This window comes from Lynx canadensis, chromosome E3 (genome assembly GCF_007474595.2).
Source record: "Lynx canadensis isolate LIC74 chromosome E3, mLynCan4.pri.v2, whole genome shotgun sequence".
NCBI classification, from domain to species: Eukaryota; Metazoa; Chordata; class Mammalia; order Carnivora; family Felidae; genus Lynx; species Lynx canadensis.
The window spans coordinates 4,973,867-4,980,117 of NC_044318.1; positions in this window are offsets into that span (position 1 = coordinate 4,973,867).

Here is a 6,251-nt window from a genome sequence, read left to right on the forward strand (position 1 = left end):
AGCTAGGCCATGAGTCCCAGCTGTGGATGGTGAGGGGTTGAGCCCGCCTGCCTGCTTTTCTTTCTTCTTTCCTCCGTGCATTTGTGCATTCGTGCATGCATTCATTCACTTATTCACGAATGCCTGCACAGATTCAATAAAAACATTTTAAGGCCAACTATGTGTCAAGCATTGACACAGACCTCACTCTGTCTTTAACCCCTGGACATTTAGCACACACCGTTCCTCTTTATTGTCTGCCTGGAAAGTTACTACTCACTTTCAGGACCCAGTCAAACATTGCCCAAACATTGCAGACTAAAATGTGAGGCTCACTCCTCCCACCCATTAGACCTGGGAGATCTTTCTGAGAGCTTTTCTTTCAGTCTCTTTACAGCCCAGCTCACAGGTGCCCAGCAATCAAAGCCAACCTTACACAGAGTCCAAATTCCTGAAGCTGGTGATTGTCTGCCTGGGACTCTTTGTTCTTCAGTGATTATACTTGTTCCTCTCCCTGAGCGTATCCTATACACCATTGCATCCTTAGACATCCAGAAATCTTAGCATTGACAGCATGCAGAAACTAGATGAAAATGTCTTCTGTATTCCTGGGTTCTACCAATCCTGTTGGAAAAGAGTTTTCTTTATTCCTGCGGATTAAATGAAAATGAGGACTTTGTCCTGGATGTCTTATGTTCTGTTTGGGTCTTGCTTTGATTCTCTTCCTCTATATTCCCAAATTAATGTTGGGAATGGGGAAGGTAGGTTTGCAGTTTTGTTTGTTATCACAGAGTACAGGTCAGGTAGCCCATTATAAAAGGAGACAGAAAGGATGATGGGAATGTCTGTATGTCAGGTGGTAACATCTCACAGGGTTATCTGTGGCATTGTGGAAGATACCACTCTCGCCTGAGGATATCACCCAAACCATCAGGGCCTGAGCTCTGGTATGTAGTAGGTACTCAACAAAGGGTTGGCAATTTTACAGAATCAAGATTTAACTTCCATGTTATAAAGCACAAATGTTAAGTGTACAGTCCATGAATTTTTACATGTGCATACTTCTGGGATGCCACCACCCAGATCAAGAAACAAAACATTTTCAAGCACCTCAAATTTTCCCCTGTGCCCCTTCGAGCCAGAACCACCCTCATCCAGAGCCCCCGCTACTCCGCTCACTTCCTCTTTAGATCAGTTTTGTCTCCTTTGGAACTTGATAAAAATGGAATCTTGACTTAACTCACTCAACACCATGCCCATGAGAATCATCCATTTTGCAGAGGCTGACAGATTTGATCTTGCGTGTTGAATGAGTCTTCCACACATTCCACACATCTCTTAGGGGTTGAGTTGAAGCTTGCTAATGGGGGAGAATCAGGATAGTTTATTTTTGAGAGCTTGCTTCTTTTTACCTTTAATATGGATTTTGTTGAGTCCCAGCACCTGAGTGTATTGGCTGCCACAGCCAGTTTCTCATTGCTGCAAGGCCAGGTTGTGGGCCCTAAGAACCCAGTGTGGGGCATTGGGTCACCAATGAACACTAGCTCCTCAAATTACTTGCTCCACATGGTTTCAGAGAGCTTGGGCTATTGAGAAGGCATCTAGCTGTCACCCATGGACAAGACATGATATCTAATGTATTTGCAGCCACTGTACTTTGTACCTGATTTGCAGCAGTGCAGGGGCCTCAAGGAAGGTGACTGGTTTATGAGCCATCCCAAGGGGTCACCTATGAAGCCTTAGCTCTGAGGGTGTGTTCATTCATGGAGAATACCATTGGCCCCACTGAGGAGTCTGTGGTATGCCCAGTGACATGCCTCCAGGCTTCTGCTGCAAACACTAGGGTGGGGTTACTACCCAGGGACGGATGGCCTAAATTCCTGGACAGGAAGTGCCCACAGAGGGACATGTTCAACACAAGATTAACAGGCTCTGGAGGGGAGGCTTGGGGACCTGGGGCTTGGACTAGATTGCTTTGCGAGGTAAGCTCTTGATTTCATGACCTCATCTCTTGCCCCAACCCAGGGACTTCACTCACAATCCAGGTTGTTAACACAGAGAGATCTTATCCTGTTAGCCTTTCACTCGAAAGAAATTGGATTGAAAATCTCGCCAGACTGCCTCCGGACAGAGCTTTTCCATCAGCTGTGAATGTTGCTTTCCTTCACACACCAATAGCCGGTGACAGAAGGGGGGCATCACTCTCTGCCTGGGCTGCTGTCAGAAACTCTTAGAGAGGGATCCCTACTGGGAACTTGCTGACTTGACCCATGGCAAGACCCGAGAAAGTCATTTCCCCTCTACGTACCTGGGCTTACCTCCATTACATGTGCTTGTCCCTTGACAGATTCTCATGGAGATGGTCACACCTGAGCAAGTCACTTGCGAACATGGGGATTCAAACCCTTCTCCAAGTATCCTGGGGGCCTCAGGGAGGGGTTTGCCTACTCTCTTATCCCCATTATTTTTACCATGCCCATCCTGCTTTTTATTAAATATCTACACAGTGTGTTAGATTCCTGGGGTACATTAAAACAAACAAATGATTGAATTTGCCTAAACACCTGAACCATGACATTTTCTGAGTTGGCTCCCACTTTCTCACTGGCCTGGTTGGCTCTCCTGATCCAGTAAAAAGTAGCAATATTTTAAGCAGGAAAATGATGCCCAAGCCCCGCCTCTCTGGACATCACAGCCTTGGGAGGAGCAAGTTGGATTTTATCCACCTGGTGGCCTGAGGGTGGCTTGGTTTGGCTGCCATGTTCCAGCAACCTGCAGAGCACCTAAGGTTTCTGAGCAGTTACTGTAGCCCAGGCCTGGGGCCGGGTGGTTTGTGTTCATTTTTGTTTGCTCACGTTATTCGTGTGTTATCACCGTTCTCTGGATGAGAAGACTGAGCCCTGGAGGGATCTGACATGACCAACCTGAATTCAGGTCTGCCTGACTGCTAAATTGGCTCCCTTACCCACCTCACCGCCTGCCTCCTTGGATGTAGTAGCTAATGTATACTGAGGGCTTTTCTTTTCCAAATGCTGTATTCGTTTTCTCAGGTTGCCATAACAAAGTAGCCCAGACTGGGTGGCTCAAAAAACAGAAATAGGTTTTCTCGCAGCTCTGGAGGGTAGAATCTGAGATGGAGGTGTTGGCGGGGCTGGGTTCTTCTGAGGCCTCTCTCCTCGGTTCTTCTGAGGCCTCTCTCATACTGCAGACGGCTGTCTTCCCCTGCGTCTTCACCTCATCTTCCCTCTGTACGTGTCTGTGTCCTAATCATCTCTTCTTACAAGAACTCCAGTCCTACTGGATTAGGACCACTCTAAAGGCCTCTTTTTAACTTGATTACCTCTTTAAGGACACTATCTCTATGTATAGTCCCATTCTGAGGGCCTGGGGGGTTAGAACTTCAACATGTGACTTTTAGAGGGACATGAAATTCAGCCCATAACAAATGCTTTGCATTCAATTCATTTAATCTTGAAAACATGCCGTGGATTGGATATCATATCGATCACACTGAATTGATGAGGAAGGGGAGGCACAGAGTGGAAAACAGACTCTGGCCAGACTCAGTGTATGTTTCCCTACCCCAGTGTTATGTATAATAAGATTCTTACACCCTATATCAACTCAGTGCGTAAAGAATAATTTAGGAAGGGGGAGGATTTAGAAAACACCATGTTGGAGAGGATACTCCATGCTAAGGACTTTCCTCCACCTCTGCTGAGAAGGGATTGGGCATTAACTCCAAAACCATGTAAGGCCGTTATCCAGGAATTATATTAGGATTTTATACAAACGTATATATATATCCAGGTACCTATTTATGCACCTGAGTGTTCTTGTTTTTGTGCATAGGAGTGAGGCACAGAGGTGCACACCATGGAAACTTAAGACTCAGCAGCTACCAGGAACCCCTGGTCCAGGGGTTTATGAGGTCCAGGGGTTTATGAAGTTTATGAGGAATAAACTTCTCAGAAGTCATAATTCTAGGGGCTGGGAGTATGAAATCAAGATGTCACAGGGTTTCTTCTCACCAGGTCCAGTGTCTGGTGGGAAGGGTGGAGTTCTTGTAACAACTAAGACTGTGGTCACGTGTTGAAGATAAACATGGCCATGGGGAAATAAAATTATCTGGGTCATCTGAAATTTTTCTGGAAGCACATGGATCTCAATTTCCCGAATTAGTCTTTTATTCCTGAAAAGTCAATCTTAAAAAATAAAGCCATATGCAAATTAAGTTTCCCCTAAAGTTCTAAGCAATGTTTTCTAGTTTACTGACTCTACTGGCTTTGATGTTCCACAGTGAGAGCTGACTTGAAGTCCTAGGGTGGCAATTCTTCATGGTATATAAAGGCTTTTATTTATTTATTTTTTAAAAACATACTTATTGAGATATAATTCATAGGCTCTACAACTCATTCACTTAGAGTATACAATTGAATGGTCTTGAATATATTTACAGAGTTTTGTGACCATCACCACAATCAACTCAAGAAAATTTTCGTCACCCCCAAAAAAGAAATCTCACATAAAAGCTTTTGAAGACCATTCGTACAAAACCCCATGAGAAGAGCAGAGTGGACGGTTTGTACTCCACTTTTAAGATGGGCAAGCAAAGGCTCGTGGAGTTTAAGGATTGGTGAAAGAAGCTTAGGAGACATTTCTCAGTCCTTTTTAATATTGGAAGTAAGTTCCTAAAAACAAGGATTTGGAGTCGCTGAGTTCCTAGGATTTCTTAAGCTCAGGCTTCTGTCCCTTACCCCTGACCTGAAAGGCACAAGGACAGTGGCAGAGACTGCCTGTGTGGGTAATGGGTTCAGACCTCCAGCTGCTCCCTGAAAGGCTGTCCTTATGCCATCTTGCATATACTGCATATGGGTTGGCTTGCACACAGCTGCCAATGCAGGGTGGCAGGGCCTGGGGCTTGCCTCAGGGGACACTTCAGAGACCTTGTCATTGAGTCCCAGGTGGCACTGCAGCGCTCTTATTGTGGGACAGAGGGACAGAGAGAGTTGATTGCTGAATGGCTCTGGGAAAGGAAACAGGCCTTTTGATGATTAGGAGCCTGACCAGTAGGGTAATCCCTAACCAAACAGCAAAATGCTCAGGTATCCACAGGTATTCTGCCCTGATTTGGGGCCGTGTGATTGAGGATGACTGTGGGGCCAGAGAGCCTGGCACAAGAGATTATTAGCTATCAGCTATCATAGGCTACTCCAGATTATATTTTAAGTGGGATTCAGGGATACTACATATAGTACCCTAAAGTGTACCAAAGCTTAGAAATTTGCATTTAAGCCATCCTTTCTTTTCTTACTGAAGTGCCCCCCCCCCTTACTATCGTTATTAGCTAATGTCCACCAGGAGATAAGGCCTGTAGGGCAGGATGTCTTGTCAGTATCCCCTTACCTAGAGCAGTTCCTGCACATGTGCAGGCACAGGACATGTATGTGGAATGAATGAGGCAATGGATTTTCTGTGTGGTCCCCAGTGTCAGGTGCACTGTACTTGGATCCTCATTGCAGTTCTCATATGAGACTGGCCCAGAGAGGTAAAGGAACTAGCCACATGGCTTACAGCTCACCAGTGGTGTGGTTGGGATTTGAACTTGAGGAGTGTCAAGCCTAATGACTGTGCGATCCTTCCTGGTGTGGATTTACTTTGTAACTTCTTGTGTCCTTCAGTTTATTCTGCAGAAAAAGAATTATTAGGTTAATAAATCTGCTTTATTTACCATTGGCACAACTGGCTCTGCTCTCATGGAGTTACAGTGTTGTGGGAAGCAGAGAAACAATCTGTAGTTGAGCCAGGATATCTGAGACCTTGGATTAGTCAACTTGGAAGCCATCACAAAGAACCACAGACTGGGTGCTTAAACAACAGAAGTTTATTCCTCATAATTCTAGGGGCTGCGAGTGTGAAATCAAGATGTCACAGGGTTTCTTCTCACCGTTTTCTCACATGGTTTTCCTTCAGGGTGTATCTGCAACCTAATATCTCTTTATAAGGACAGCAGTCATATTGGATTAGCGTCATATTGGGTCACCCTAATGACCTCATTTTACCTTAATTACCTCTTTAAATTTTTTTTTTCAACGTTTATTTATTTTTGGGACAGAGAGAGACAGAGCATGAACGGGGGAGGGGCAGAGAGAGAGGGAGACACAGAATCGGAAACAGGCTCCAGGCTCTGAGCCATCAGCCCAGAGCCCGACGCGGGGCTCGAACTCACGGACCGCGAGATCGTGACCTGGCTGAAGTCGGACGCTTAACCG